The sequence below is a fragment of the Pleurodeles waltl genome, chromosome 5 (assembly GCF_031143425.1).
Source record: "Pleurodeles waltl isolate 20211129_DDA chromosome 5, aPleWal1.hap1.20221129, whole genome shotgun sequence".
Taxonomy (NCBI): Eukaryota; Metazoa; Chordata; class Amphibia; order Caudata; family Salamandridae; genus Pleurodeles; species Pleurodeles waltl.
Genome location: NC_090444.1, coordinates 1,550,943,829 through 1,550,960,619, shown reverse-complemented (window position 1 = coordinate 1,550,960,619; position 16,791 = coordinate 1,550,943,829). Strand labels below are relative to the sequence as shown.

Below are 16,791 nucleotides of genomic sequence, written 5' to 3'. Positions count from 1 at the left end.
AATGACGCAAGGGCGGCCCAAGGAGGCGCTAGTAAATATGCCCCTGATTTCTTTTTACCTTCATCATTATACGTGTAGCTGCATTCTGAACATGCAGTAGGTGGTGCACTTGACTTGCTGTCAAGTGGAAGAAAGTCTGCTTGAATGAGATACGTTCATAATTTCAATACTTAGCTGTATTTCGTGCTGTGCATTAACATGAGACCACAAGTACATTACAAACCATTATTTTTAACATTGCGAAGGAACAATGCAAACAAGTACTTATAGGTAGATTGCTTTACAGGCCTTCTTGTAAAGTAGATGTTTTGTACATTTTAAACATCATTTCACAATGCTTTTAAAATATTATTGATCTTTCGGTTAATTGAATTGCTAGATTCCTGCAGTTCACTGACATCAATAGCTATTTCTAAATGTATTGTTGTGACTATAATTTTAAATGATGTTGCTATAAATAAGTTGCAGAACATATTGTACAATACGTATAAAATCACAGGTGCCTGGAATAACTGTTCAGTTAAAAGTACTATTTTTTTATACTTCTTTGTCATTGCCAGCAGAGCAACCATATGTCATCTTTGTTTTGAATGAATTGCAGGAACCACAAATATACAAAAAATAAATGAAACTGTAATTGAGTGCAGAGTGGTTTTAATGTAATGCGTTTCTAGAGAAAGTGCAACACTGTACCAGGAGCATAGCCTTTGTTGAAAAGATTTTGTAATTTAGTAAAGGCTTTGACTGGTGTATCCTAGAATGAGACCAGTTAGACTTTATTCTTATACCACATTTTGAATATGCCACATTTCTGCTACCGTTCAGCCAAGGCCGGCTGGAGGGAGGTGCGACTGGTGCAGCTGCACCTGGCATTGAGATTGGAGAGTGCTTCCTTGATTAATAACTCATTGGTTTCAGAGCATCTGCTGCAGAGTCCTTTGTGTGTCCAGTAATATTTAAGTAACAATAAAAATGTGAAGAGAGATAGACTTTTGTCTAGTGGCAGTTTTGACTCATCATAAAGTAGCGCAGATGGTTCATATGCATACTGCAAAGAACGTGTACCATGTAGATCACAGAACTGTATTTTCTGTGGATAACTCAGTGGGATACTGCTTTTGTCACAAAGATCATTTTGTTACTTGCAGTCCATAAGTCCAATCCTAAAACAGCACAATAACCTATGAACTGTCATGAGAGGGCTGCATGCAAACTGGATTGTTTAGGTAAGAAGGTTATGTTTTTCCCCAGTTATGCATTTTCTTACTTTTGCTAAAAATAAAGGGGTTGTTTGGATAGAAATGTATCCTTATTAGTAAAGCTAACTCCAACCGCTGTGGTACATTTTAAATCCTGAGTTTTTGCTTCTTCAGAGCAAACATTCTTAAAGTATACTGCCTGCTAGTATGGATGTCATGATTCCTACACCCTGTAATTCACATGGTCTTATTTAACATTTCCTATAGACTGATTTACTCGGAGGATTCATTGTCTCCATAATGTGTGTGTGAGAGGTAAAGTGCCATGTCACCCTACAGTGATATGAATAGCACTATAAAACACATGCATTGTATTTGAGGGACTATGCGGAGATGAGGGGCATCATTATAGGATAGTATTCAGGGAATCCACAGAAAGTTGTTGGGAAGTGCTAAAAAAGATTGTTGCACTAGGCTTTACGAGTGCCAAAGCCGGCTGTGCATCCAGCGGCACCCGAAGAAAGCATTTTGTGATCTTGAAAATTTTTGTTTTTTTCTGAGGTTGATTGTTTCCCAACTTTTCCAGCCTTTGCTAGGTAAGGTATGGCCACCATATTCCTGTGGCCTGATGGCCTGCTGAAGAGCATGGGGAATAAGGCTGCATGGAAGCGTGATGTTGGGTGCTAGCAGCAAGCCACTAAGAGTTGTCCTAAGCGCTGAATGGTCGCAGGTAAAGCCCTAGTGTTCTGCAGCTGTTTGTTGGTGACTCCTCGACACCGGAAGTCTTGTCCCTTAAAATTGAATTTTCTCTAACATTCAAATATTAATGCATGACTAGCATCTAGCACTAATGACCAACTCACTGACCTAGGCAGGAGCGTTAACTTTTACTGCTGTTTTGTTGATCCCCATTCCCTTGTGCTTCACAACGAGAATATAATGCAGGATGGCCGCATTACGAGAGGAGTGATATAAAAGATGTAGCCAGCCCGGCTGTCAACTCTTAGGTTATGACAGCCACATCCTTAATCCAAATGGTTGACTAACATGTACTACTCGTCTATCATTCAATCACCCAATAAATCAATAAATCACTCCAAGAAATCATATTATAAACACATACATAGAGAAATTTAAAACCCACATAGATCATAATACTATTGAGATTTTTTTGGTATTTGCACAATTTCCACAAGCAAAGATATCTTCCCAATACCAGAAAATCAAACATAGTTAAAAAGTTAACTCCCATTGTATCTCCAAAAAAACACATTTGCAGGAGCATTGCTACCACGGGTGCAGCCGGTGCAGTGGTACTGGGAACCATTGGATGACAGTAACGTTAAGACCATACAGAACAAATCGATTAACACAGGTGCAATAAAAGTGAGAATGTCCGGCAAGAGTGTAATAGATTATGCGACAGAACAATAGTTTACTAATACCTCAAAATATGTTTAGTAAAAATAGTAACAAGAGATAGAATGAACACAAATTTAATTACAAATAATTTACAACAATGAAATGGAGGTGCAATACAAGGCACCGGAGTTTTACAAATACGTAATCTTTGCAGTCACTAACTGATTGAAAACACTGTGATGTTTTAAAAAGAAAGAAAATACAAGGGTTACGATTCTCTTGCCAAAAGTCAATGACTATTTAAATACTTTTTACACTGGATAAGAAGCCAATTAAAAACTCCATTAAGCTTATGAAAACATCCAGTAGAGATATTTACAAGCCACTTTTTTGTCACTCGGGTGGAACAGTGAGCTGGCCCATATTTGCAAGGCCATGCAAAGCCACCTTGGGTTCCCACACAACACCTATGGAATTTGATGCATTCCCAGACTTACAAGGCTGGGAATGCTTCATATTTCTATGCCACTCCAGGAGAGGCATAAAGGTGGCTCAATGATGAAAAGAATCTTTACTTCCCCTTGTTTTTTTCCTCTTTCTATGTGTGCTGCATAGAAGGAGGAAAATGCCACTAATGATTGTTTATGTGCAGGAAGGTGAGCCTTCCTGCACATAAACAATCTTCCCTGTAATGCAGGCACCCTTTCACCATGGTGCAAGAGTGCCTGCATTGGCGCTAGGCTGCCAATTGTGCACAAGCATTGAGGAAAGTACAGGGATGTATCGTATTGCTGTAAATACTATGCATCCCTGCACTTTCCTAATGGCGCAGGTTGGCGCTGCAAGATGACGTGCAGCGCCAGACTGCATCAATAATTCGGAAATACGCTCTAATGTGTATGAGAGAAAACACAATTCTGAGTGCAATTAGTTTCTCAGGGGCATATTTATAATCTTTTGTCACAGGGCAGTGCTGCAAGCCTTCTTGCTGTGCTGCCCTGCCTCACCAGAAAAGGGAAGGAATGCGCTGTATCTACAAGATATGGCATATTCCTTTCCTTTTCCCCTGTGCTGGGGACCAATGGGCTGCCATGAGCACATACCCTTGCACCAGGGGACACCTACCCGCACAAAAATGATCCCAAGGGGAGTTTTACTTTTTCTATGTGTAATGCACAAATCAGCACACATAGAAAAAGGAAAAAACTAGGTAGGAGAAATAAGGTATTTCTCCTTGTTGCACCTCCCTTACGCCTCCCTTTGGGAGGATCAGGCTTTTGACACATTCCCAGGCTTACAAATGCTTGTAAATCTGGGAATGCGTCAAAAACCATGAGTGCTGTGTGGGAACACCTATGGAACAACTCTTTGATGCACAGTAATGATACACAGCAGTTTGCGCTGCATTGCTTTACTCCATATTTACAAGGCCATGTAAAGTCATGCAAAGTGGCTTTGCGTGGCCTGGTGGATATGGGCCTTCTGCCTGCGCCATCGGTGCTTCAAAAAAAGTGATGTGCCACTTGTAAATATGGCCATCAGCCTAAATTTTCAAGAAAGGGACACAGCGTGGTGCTGCACCGCACTGCACCATTAGGAAAGTGTAGGGATGTGTCATATTGCTGTAAATATGATGCATGTATGTGCACTGGCACACAATTAGCTGCCTATCAGTAACGCAGCACCCTTGCACCATGGTGCAATGGTGCCTGTGTTGCAGAGATGAGTGTTTATGTGCAGGAAGGGACACCTTCCTGTTCATAAACAATCATTAATGGCGCTTTCACCATCTAGGTGTGCTGCAGAATGCAGCACACATAGAGCAAACAACGAGGAGAAATTAAGATAGTTCTCCTCGTGGCACCACTTTTACTCCACACCTGGGATGGCATAGGAATATGATGCATTTCCAGGTTTAGGAAACCCTGTAAATCTGAGAATGTATGAGATTCTTTGGGTGTTGTGTGGGAACATCTTTGTAGTCATTTTAAAAGTGATTATTTTATGACATTAGAGGTCAAACAACTCTGTGTCAAAGGTTTAACTAACAGAGGCAGCTGATGATATCTGTCTGGCTCACATGGGTTATCGGTTCCTTTTGTCTGTTGATGAACAGGAATACACCCTTCTTTGATGTATCTGGATCCAGTTAGTGCCCAAAGTAGGCTGGTGATGGGCTTATGCATTGCAAGACAGGACACACCAAATTAGTCTTTTGGGCACTTCTTCTGGCATCTTAGCCCTTTCAAGCTGGAGGTGGGACTCTCTTCATCTCACAGAGGTTAAAGAGTACTAGAAAAGGGTGATGCTGGGCATGGTCCCCAAAGACAAGAAAAGAAGCAAATGCAAAGTGGTACAGTGAGGGATGTTGCTCACCAGAAAGAACAATCACTCTGCTTGCTTTGACATAAACTTTGTTGGTTCTTGGTTGAGTGTTTTTTGTGCTGTGGTGAAGAGTAGAGGAGGAATTTTGGCACGCTTTGTCAATGTTTCTGCATTTCTTAGGCTGGTTGGTAAATTCCATGCAGACATGGCCAGAAACAAGCACACCCAGCAGAACCTCAGAAAAGCTACCTGCATATTTTTAGATTTGAGGAAATGGGTAGCACACACTCAAGGGTCCACATAGGTCAGAGTTTATGTAACTTTCAAAGCAGCTGAAATGGACATCCAACCTAAATTACCAGTTATTTGCAAGTAGGGGCAGCCCACTGGCATTTGGTGCAGTGCATCTAAACAGTGTGTAATCCAAACAAACCAGAGATGGCAAAATTTGACTCCTAAGAGTGACTTTTTGAAATAGCAGCCCTTGATCTCCTAGAATGCAGTGTGGAGTTTAGTGCCTATATAACATGAGGCAGGTATAATATCCAGGGGCATCCTTTCAGGAAAGAATCATTATGTGTTCCCTGCAGACAGAATCTGGAAACAAAGGGCCTCATTTGCGAAGCCTGTGGTGCAGGGCGGTGCAGAAAGTGCCTTGCTGCAACACCTGAGAAGGGCAGAAATGCACCATATCTACAAGATACAGCGCATTTCTGTCCTCAACCCCTAGCCTGGTGCACAAATTACTCCCATTCTTAAATGCAGTCTCCCTTGTACCATGGTGCAAGGGTGCCTGCGTTGTGGGGATGATTGTTTTTGTGAAGGAAGGGACACCTTTCTTCACAAAAACAATCACAAGAGATGCTTTTCTCTTTCTATAAGTGCTGCAGAATGCAGAACACATTGAAAGAGGAACAAATGGGAAAATATAAAGATATTTCTTCCTGTTGCTTCACTCTTGTGCCACCTCTGAGGTGGCATAGGAATCAGATGCATTCCCTGACTTGTAATCTGAGAATGCGTCAGATTCCTCCCGCTTCCATGGGTGTTGCGTGGTAATAACACCCATGTAACACCCCTTTCACGCAGTGTTATGCGTGAAAGGGGTCCATATATACAAGGCCAAGAAAAGCCATGCAAGGTGGCTTTTGTGTGGCCTTGTAAATGTTAGCTGGCACACTGCGCCACTGGAGTGTAAAAAAACAAAAGACACTCCAGTGGCACAGGGTGCTGCTAGGGTCTCATAAATGAGACCCAAAGTATATGACTAGGGAAGAAGATGTAGGGCATAGGGATGTCAATGTTTTGAATCCGTTGTCACAACCTTCATCATCTATCTTGCACTACAGCATATATACTGCACCCTCAAATCTGTACATTGTTGCTGTCTGCCAGGGTCTAAACTAAGAGAGTGAGCTTTTCTACCAGTATGAGTTTAACAGGTGCAGTAAATTACTGCGAGCCTACCAATCTTATGGCATAAAGATGGTGTCCCTAAAGGGAACAAGATTTGCAGTTCAGGATTTGAGGTCCCACATAATGTGGCTAGTGAAAAATGCTAGAGACCACCAAAGAAAAGCTAAAGATGGTAGGGATGTCACAACTGTACAGGCAGATTTGCCAATATTCTGCACAATTACAATACAAATACACACATACGTAGCAGATGATGATTATGAGGCACACGCAAAGCTGATTGGTAGGAGTAGATTCTCATTTCATTTTGGCTAACAGGTTGGGGTTTAGGAACTCTAAGTAGAGGGGCAGGTCTCCTGCCATTTGAAAGACCCCTGAACAGAGAACACTTGGAGCATCTGCAAACAGGAACTACTGAAAAAGAAGGCAATTTCAGCAGCTGAAACTATTTTTGGATTGGATTAGAGATTGTGACACAGCACTATCTTGTGCCCCTTATAAAACTCTCTTTTGATCATCAGCCTCTCAGAACAGAGCTCGTACTGGAGAAGTCTCAAAAAGAAGATTCTGCCTTGACCTTGACTGAGAACTGAGATTTGAACTGCACTCCAGTTGCACTAGGGAACTGGAGGTCAATTCTAAGAGCCAGTTGACTGGCCTCGTGTTAGCCCCAGACACATGAAAGACTGTAGAAGGACTATACTAAACAATGCTGGAGTTCGAGTGAGGCCTGGAACCCAGGAAGGAAACTTACATTGAAGTTAGGAAGCTACCCAAGAGGCCAAGAGGACGTTTTTGTGAACCTGAAAAAAAGTGGGACTTAGGCCCTCATTTTAAGATTGATGGTAAATGCTGCCTACAACTGTGGCGACGTCCGTCAAAAGACCATTGCTGCAGCTACGATCCGTCCACCACATTATGACCACAGCCGGATTTCCATCACAAGAAGGGCAGAAATCCAGCTGTGGTCATACTGGCGGATGGCGGTAAGGTGGCGCTGCTACCTCCAGCAGCGCCACGCCAGTAGACCACCGCCAGCCGTATTATGTCAAATAATACGGCCTTGCGGTGTTCTGCTGGTGGGCACTGCTGGCAGTAGCAGCGTGCCATCGCGTCTCCTGCCGGAAGACCTGCTGGATCCAGGTAACTCAGGTCTCCAACAGGGGAGGGGGGTGAGGGGTGTTGAGTGTGTGTGTGGGGGAGTGTGCATGTATGTGTGAGTATGTGCATGAATATGAGTGTGTGTTTTGTGTTGTGTGCATGTGTGTATGAATGTGTGTGAGTGTGTGAATGTATGGAAATGTGAGTGCGTGTATTTATGGAAGTGTGAGTGCGTGTATGTATGGAAATTGGAATGCATGTCTGCGTGTGCATGACTGGATGAATGCATGCGTGTATGTATGTGTGAATGAATGTGTGTCTGCGTGTGTGTGAATGTGGGGGCATGGATGTAGGGGGGTAAGGGGGTGTTTGGAGAGGTTTGGGGGGAGGGGGCCTACTATCAGTGACAGTGTCACTGATAGGGCCTACCGCCATGGTTTTCATGGCGTTACGAACGGTAGGCAGGGACATAATCCCGCTGTTGGCACAATGGCAGCCCCCGGGCTGGAGATGGTTATCTCCAGCCTGGCGGCTGCTACCGCCATGGCGCTCGGAGTGGTACATTGACGGGTTTGCTGATGTGGCGGTAAGTACCGCCAGCCTGTTGGCGGTACCACTGCCACATTAGCTCTGACCGCCGGGGTCATAATGACCCCCTTAGTCATTTTTTGTACTAGGATAAGATGTTAAGGCTATCCGCTGCACTAGTCGAGAAATGCTTGTCGTATTTTAGATCCCTGCTTCTCAGTTTCTTGACCTAGATTAGTGCTTCCCGAGCCTATTATTTATTTAGGCCACAGCCAGTTGGTTAGGCCATAGCTACCAGGGATTGAGAAATATTATTAATTTAAAATCCCATATTAGAAACCATCGACAAGTGTAATGGAATGGGTTATTCCAATAGAATGGTAGTTTGCATACATAACTTTCTCTTTGCTTAGTCTGCCATGCAAGGTGAGGCAGACCCAAGTTCCACAGACCCAAGCTGGGAAAATTAACATTTGGGAAAGTTCCCTGAAAATGAGTGCCATTTACATTTTTATAAAGACGCTATAGTTATCTGCCCAGAAGAACATTTCATCACCTATTCTCCACTTGTGCCCTCTTTTCCTTACACAAAGATGTACAGGGAGTGCAGAATTATTAGGCAAATGAGTATTTTGACCACATCATCCTCTTTATGCATGTTGTCTTACTCCAAGCTGTATAGGCTCGAAAGCCTACTACCAATTAAGCATATTAGGTGATGTGCATCTCTGTAATGAGAAGGGGTGTGGTCTAATGACATCAACACCCTATATCAGGTGTGCATAATTATTAGGCAACTTCCTTTCCTTTGGCAAAATGGGTCAAAAGAAGGACTTGACAGGCTCAGAAAAGTCAAAAATAGTGAGATATCTTGCAGAGGGATGCAGCACTCTTAAAATTACAAAGCTTCTGAAGCGTGATCATCGAACAATCAAGCGTTTCATTCAAAATAGTCAACAGGGTCGCAAGAAGCGTGTGGAAAAACCAAGGCGCAAAATAACTGCCCATGAACTGAGAAAAGTCAAGCGTGCAGCTGCCACGATGCCACTTGCCACCAGTATGGCCATATTTCAGAGCTGCAACATCACTGGAGTGCCCAAAAGCACAAGGTGTGCAATACTCAGAGACATGGCCAAGGTAAGAAAGGCTGAAAGACGACCACCACTGAACAAGACACACAAGCTGAAACGTCAAGACTGGGCCAATAAATATCTCAAGACTGATTTTTCTAAGGTTTTATGGACTGATGAAATGAGAGTGAGTCTTGATGGGCCAGATGGATGGGCCCGTGGCTGGATTGGTAAAGGGCAGAGAGCTCCAGTCCGACTCAGACGCCAGCAAGGTGGAGGTGGAGTACTGGTTTGGGCTGGTATCATCAAAGATGAGCTTGTGGGGCCTTTTCGGGTTGAGGATGGAGTCAAGCTCAACTCCCAGTCCTACTGCCAGTTCCTGGAAGACACCTTCTTCAAGCAGTGGTACAGGAAGAAGTCTGCATCCTTCAAGAAAAACATGATTTTCATGCAGGACAATGCTCCATCACAAGCGTCCAAGTACTCCACAGCGTGGCTGGCAAGAAAGGGTATAAAAGAAGAAAATCTAATGACATGGCCTCCTTGTTCACCTGATCTGAACCCCATTGAGAACCTGTGGTCCATCATCAAATGTGAGATTTACAAGGAGGGAAAACAGTACACCTCTCTGAACAGTGTCTGGGAGGCTGTGGTTGTTGCTGCACGCAATGTTGATGGTGAACAGATCAAAACACCGACAGAATCCATGGATGGCAGGCTTTTGAGTGTCCTTGCAAAGAAAGGTGGCTATATTGGTCACTGATTTGTTTTTGTTTTGTTTTTGAATGTCAGAAATGTATATTTGTGAATGTTGAGATGTTATATTGGTTTCACTGGTAATAATAAATAATTGAAATGGGTATATATATTTTTTTTGTTAAGTTGCCTAATAATTATGCACAGTAATAGTCACCTGCACACACAGATATCCCCCTAACATAGCTAAAACTAAAAACAAACTAAAAACTACTTCCAACAATATTCAGCTTTGATATTAATGAGTTTTTTGGGTTCATTGAGAACATGGTTGTTGTTCAATAATAAAATTAATCCTCAAAAATACAACTTGCCTAATAATTCTGCACTCCCTGTATATTGTTAAAATCATTGTTGTTAACTGCTAAAGTATGCACTCATAGCTCTTCCGTTACGTTTTGCTTGAACAACCCTTCCCCTAAATTATTGTCCAGGGTTGTGAATATTGAAATCATTAACTCTATTTATTAAAAGCAAACAAATAATTAGCAGATTACCTCCTCACTGTCTGTAATGATTTCTACAAATGTTAATCTAGTTTAAAAATGGTATTGTGTTTTAGTAACAGATTTTAAATGCAAAATTGTATGCATGTATATCTTTGTTTAATAGATAGTTGCATAATGTTATACCAGCAATTTTAAGTCCGTCATATTGATGTTGTGTAATGTTTGTTATTAATGGTAGAGTAAACTTGTGATACCTTGCTAACACTGCACTCTGATAATCAGGTAGGGTACTCCTCTTCAAAGAAGACCCAATGTGTTTTATGAAGAAAAAATAAAACTGAATGTATTTACAACATTAATCAAATCATTCATGATATTACGTTATTTATCTTTCCAGAGCTATTGTACAATAAAACAACATAATTCAATGTGGAGATGCTATTCAGCTATTAAATAGTTGTATAGCCCAAAAGCAGTTAAAAGACTACTAACAATATTAAATTGAAGTGATAGAATTATATATGGAAATGTGTATGCAGTTTATAAACCTCAAATCATATCCGAATCCTTTAACAGTGCACACGTTTGATAAGACTGTGAGTTGCTACTGGTACAAAATGTTTTCCATGCCTTTTTAGGTCCTCATTCACTGTGTCCATTAAAAGTGTTTTTTTTCCACACCAAGATTTCAACAGCTGAAAGAAACTGTGAGAACAGAATGTGGGATTTGGGCCCATATATATTCTCTGTTTGTGTCGAATTAGCGTAATTATTTTTATGCTAATTCGACGCAAACCTAGCTCCATATTTATACTTTGGCGCTAGACCCGTCTAGCGCCAAAGTTATGGAGTTAGCATCATTTTTTACCATGAAAACCTACCTTGCAGCAATGAGATGCGAGGTAGGCGTTCCTGGGTCAAAAAAGGACTCAAACGCCCTAGTGCCTTATTTATCCTCCCATGCAAAAATCACGCACTGGAGGAGGAGGGCCTTAAATAATGGCGCTAAGCCTGCTTAGCACCATTATTTAACGCCTGGGTCAGGGCATGCGTTAGGGGACCTGTGGGCTCATTTCCATGGTCAGAGACCATGGAAACAGCTCACAGGTGCCCTTCCCTGCCCCAGGGACACCCACACCTGGAGGACACTTAAGGATGGGGGAACCCATCCCAGGTAAGTCCAGGTAAGTATTTTTAATTTTTTTTAAAGTACCATGGGGGACCTAACTTGGGATCACCTACATGGCACTGTGCCCAGTGCCCATGCCCAGGGGACATAAATCCCCTGGGTATGGCCATTGGGCTGGGGGGCATGACTCCTGTCTTTACTAAGACCATGTTGTGTCATTTTTTGACACTAACCTGACTAGCGCCATTCTTTCCCGCACAACCTCCAGTTTTCCCTACGCCTCCCGTACCCGGGTAGCGTTAAAAATGTTGACGCTAACCTGGCTTAAGCCCCGGCTAGTGTCATAGCTTAAATATGATACCCGGCTGGCGCTAGCAGGTTTGCGTTAAAAAGTATAAATATGGGCCTTGGTGCGGTAAAATGCTTCAAACATGTCATTTCCCCAAATCGCGTAATACCCGTTATTTTCCTGACCTGGAGTTAACGGACCTCTTGTTAATGGTTACTCTGCACGCATGTGGGGTGGGTATTTGAATAAAAGAGATTTTAAATGGCCACTTATATTGAGGGTCTAGGTGTGAATTGTAAAATTACCTTCTTTGTCTCTTGAGAGATTACTGGTTACTAGATGTAATTTAGCAAAGTGTCCTTTACAAAAGATGACAGAAAAAATGAGGCAGACACTTTTTATTAGTACACGAGTCAAAACATAGAAATATGCATTTGGAGAGTGTCTAGTTGGTTAGGTAATACGTGCTTACACAAAACAGGTGTATTCTGAAGCAGTGTTTGTTGAGACATACACAATTCTAATTGCAAAATCAAAAACATATTTCCCCAGGACACAAAAATGTGGTGGTATAGAACAGTGGCACAGGAAACATAAAGCGAATACTAAAACCTTAGAAGACAGCCGCAAGACACAAATATACGATGTGACATTGTTCAACTTGAGGGGCCATAGCACATGGAGCTAGCACTGTTTCGGGATGACTGTTGTGTTGAATAGTTGAATAATTTGAGAAGCAGTATTTTAATACTTTCGATAGAACTAAATGGTTGTCCCTAGAAATGTAAGAAATGCGGTGCTTTTGGCTGGAAGTTTTAGCAGACTTTGGCCTATATACTTTTGTAGCGCCACATTTGCATCATTTTTTATGCAAGAGCGGTGCAAACTTACAAAATACAATTTAATTTTGAAAGTTTGAGCCACTTTTGCGTCAAAAAGCGGTGCCAAATGCGGCGCTAAAAAAGTATAATTATGGGCCTTTGCTCTTTAAAGTAAATAACACAATGTAACATACAAGGCAAACTAATACCACAGCAAAAAACATAATATGACTCAACACAGCAGTACACAATGGTGCACAACAGCTAGAGTACAACACAACACAACAATAACACAATGCAACACAAATCACAATAACACAAAAACCCCACAACACATCACCACCACTATAAATAATCACAAACCTTCCGGTCACACATAACCAGCTCCACAAATCTGCTTTCACAACAGGGAGGTAAAGGTGTTTGCACCAAGCAACGACTTACTTAGCACCAAGGACACATATTGGGCCCAGGGAAAACTGTTTTGTGATAAAACCATTGTGAATTGAAGGTCGTATGTACATGAATTTACCATTTCTTGTTTGATCCTCATTTGACGACACATGATTCTCATATTCCCATGTGAGCCCCAGACATATGCAAATGACCAACCTAAATCGCTGTATTGTGCACTATTTAGCTCAATGATACTTCGACAGTACTACAATATCACATGATGGGCCAGAATATAACGAATATATACTTGAATCCCAACTATTTTCCCACTGGACTACAGAATAATTTAGGATTGTGTTACGCAAAAAAGGCGTCTATTGTGTAAGGCAGTCTTCCAACTTTATAGGATTCTTAGGTACAAAGAGTTCTGCCAAGCTGCAGAGTGCTCATGAGAGGTGGTAGGCACATTTCAAAATATAACTTTAGTTACATTACACCACAACACTTTTCAGTTGCAACAGGATCACGTTGACCTCCTTCAAGCCTAACATTCATCTTTAATGCACGTATGGGTTTTTATAGCACCGTGGTTCCAAATCATTTGGAAATCAAACAGGTAGAAGCTCTAAAAGGCTGAGCTAATGACTGTGCCAATGTTTGTTGTCAGTTACAGGGCCTGCAGTCTTGAAATGGGTATACTATAAAATAAAACCACTTGCCAGATGGTCCCTGAGGCACGCACATTTGGGGCTACATGTACGTAGCATTTTGCACATCGCAAACAGCGAATCAGGCCTTTTGCGGCATGCAAAATGCACTTTGGCATGTACAAACCCATTTTTGCGATTGAGTAAACTATTTACCGAATCGAAAAAAGGGATTGCGAGTCGCAATTAGGAAGGGGTGTTCCCTTCCTAATTGCGAGTCGTAGTCCCATGTATGATTGCTTTGTGACCCAATACAATTGCAGTTAGCACCAGTGTCTCCCTGGTGCTAAACCATTCACAAATGGGAAGGGGTCTCCATGGGACCCCTTCCCCTTTTTGAATTGCAGTAAAATAAAATGTTCAGAGCAGGCAGTGGTCCTACGGACCACTGCCTGCTCTGAAAAAATTCAACAAAAACGTTTCATTTTTTGGTTTTGAAATGCATCTAGTTTTCCTTGAAGGAAAACGGGCTGCATTTAAAAAAACAAACATGCTTTATTTAAAAGCAGTCACAGACATGGTGGTCTTCTGTCTCCAGCAGGCCACCACCCCTGTGAGGGCATCCATTCCAAAGGGGGTTGCAAATTGCGACCTACCTCATTAATATTCATGAGGTGGGCATTTGGGACCTCCTTGCAAATCGCAAGTAGTGTCATTGACACTGTGCAACATAAGGTTTTGCGAGTCGCAAAACCAAACTTTCGTGCATGTAGCCCCTAGGGCTCATGAGTGCACCATGACAAGTATGCACACGTTTCATAACATGTGTGTGCATTCTGCATGATTCCGGGTGGTCATTTTTCATTTACCATTCTAATGTGGTGGATATCAGAATGGAAATTAAACTTAAAAAAATATACTTAGAAGCATGCATAAAGCTTGAAAAAGAAAGAGAGAGACCGTGTAGCACCGGCAATCTGCTGGACCCTCTTACAAATAAATAGTAGTTTAAAAAGCATGAAAGGTAAGATGAAGAGGAGAAATGTGGAGCATCTGAGAAGTGGTAATGTAGAAGAACTAAAAAAAAAAAGAGAAGCGCAAGCAAAACACCCAGGGCCACATTTATCAAGGTTCAAAATGCTACGGCCTCTGATTTGTAACATGGAGAAATATCTTTATTTGTCTTTGTTTTTCCTCTTTCTACATGTGCTGTATTCTGTAGCACACATGCATTTTTGTTACACAGTGAGGCATCCGTTCCTGCAAAAAAACAATCAAGCCTACAAAGCAGACATCCTTGCACCACGACACAAAGGTGCCTACATTGGCAGTATTCAGCCAAAAGTGCGCCAACACTGGGAAAGGACAAGAATGTGCCATATAATGGTAATCACAAAACATTCCTGCCTTTTCACTCACCCCAACAAGGTGGCGTGTTGCATTGAGCTGAATGAAAGAATAATAAATCTGGCCTCAAGTGAGCAGACGAATAACCTTTTGTAGCTACGGACACAAGAAAAAATGGTAAAATAAAAAGAATCTAACACATTGATTGTGGCGGAAAACATGAGGGAAGAATAGAAGCAAAAACAGGACATAAAGAGGAGAAAGAAAAAGTATAAAAGGAGGGAGAGCAAAAAAAAACATACACTCCCTTGGAGTGTTCAAGAGTAAATACAAAAATGTCCCCTCAAAAATGATGTGAAAGTATTCAACTTATTCAATCAGAACACTGTGAGACCTAAGTGCTTCAGGATAGACCAAACACACAAGTGGAGAGGCAAATTATTGACTCAAGATGACTGAAAAAGGCAACAAAGACATTCAATCATGGACAATCGGCTGACTCTAAGCCCACACTAAGTATTGTAAGCAATAGCTCTACCTACTGACAAATTAGCCTGTAGGCAAGACATAACAACAATTACTGAAATACCAATTGCAAAAAAAAAAAAATTAATTTTTTTTTTCAAACAACAAAATGTAATAATGCACCTCCTCACAGTGTACTGGATCATTCAATGGGCAAGTGATCAGGAGGATGGAGCATGGACTGAAGGTACACCCTCAAGATTCATAAATGGGTTGACAATAAGAGGAGAATTCTAGACAATAGACAACGCAAGAGAAAAAGGGAGAAAAATAGTTATTTGTATAAAAATGTCACCACAGGGCAATCCCGCTGCAATCATACTTTAAAATGAACAATTCTACATTTTAATCCTCCAGTTCAACCGATTACAGTATTGTTATTTTGGTATTAAATACATGTATGGCAATTCTTCTAGTTTTCTGAATTGATGAGGAATTTTCCATGTGTTGAAATTTCATGGTATTGCTGTCTGAACGCTGTATAAGTACTTTACACATAGCCTTTAAGTTAAGCCTGAAATCTTTTATGCCAAACCAACAAGAAGGTTAAGCACCAGTTCATTTAGCAACTTTTTGTGGATCACTCTGGTAAGGATTGTGGCTGTTATTTGAGAAGGTTTTCATCCCCTTCAACCAACAACCCAATTTTTTATATGCTCCCTTTATAGATTGGTTGTTTATCGATACCCTCCATAAATCAGGGATAACCACATAATATAGTACATGCTTAAACAGTATGCACAGTTCCATTGCCTGGAACTCAGAACATATAAAAATTGTCACTACCCCGATAACCATATTTCATTTTATTTTAAGGTCATACTATTTGGTTCCTAAACTGTACCGATGTCATGGAAAGGTAAATGTCCACTATGGAGCACAGCACTACTGTGCCATCCTGTAGTGTGACTAGGCAAACATGACTACGTGCCTGCTGCTGCAGCCTAGCAGCTTCATTTTAAACTTGCAGCCTGACCTGCTAAAATAAATCCATTTTGACATTTTCATTTTAAATAATAATGTCATCCCTTTGTAGGCCATGTGGAAGACTGCATGGTACACGGTATTTAAAAATAAGACAAATAAAATGTTTAAGTTAACATGTCCTTACATTGACTAGCACCAAAAACTATTTTCAGTGTAGGAAGACTGGCTGTCCCATAAAGAAACAGTGGGAAGCAATAATAAATGCTAATTATGCTGGACCAGGCTGTGGACCAGCTGGAAAAATGGTAAAATGATTACTTTTAATATCTAGTAAATTCCCAACACAATGGTGATGTCTGATTTGTGATAAATATTAAGGAAAAGGAACTTGTAGAAAGTTACCTTTTCCCTACCAGAAGCTCCTAGAGGCTAATTTGCATATGCTTCCAACTATCACTCAGCTGGTGAATAGCCCTGATGACGTGTGGAATCTGCTCCCACAGC

General features: G+C 41.4%; 1 protein-coding gene across 1 annotated transcript in view; it reads right to left on the bottom strand.

Moving 5' to 3' along the window:
* Window positions 1-16,791, bottom strand: part of TPO (thyroid peroxidase) — a gene marked incomplete at its 5' end in the record, with an annotated part of 635,329 nt that overhangs the window by 463,292 nt on the left and 155,246 nt on the right. The gene's annotated exons all lie outside the window — the stretch shown is intronic.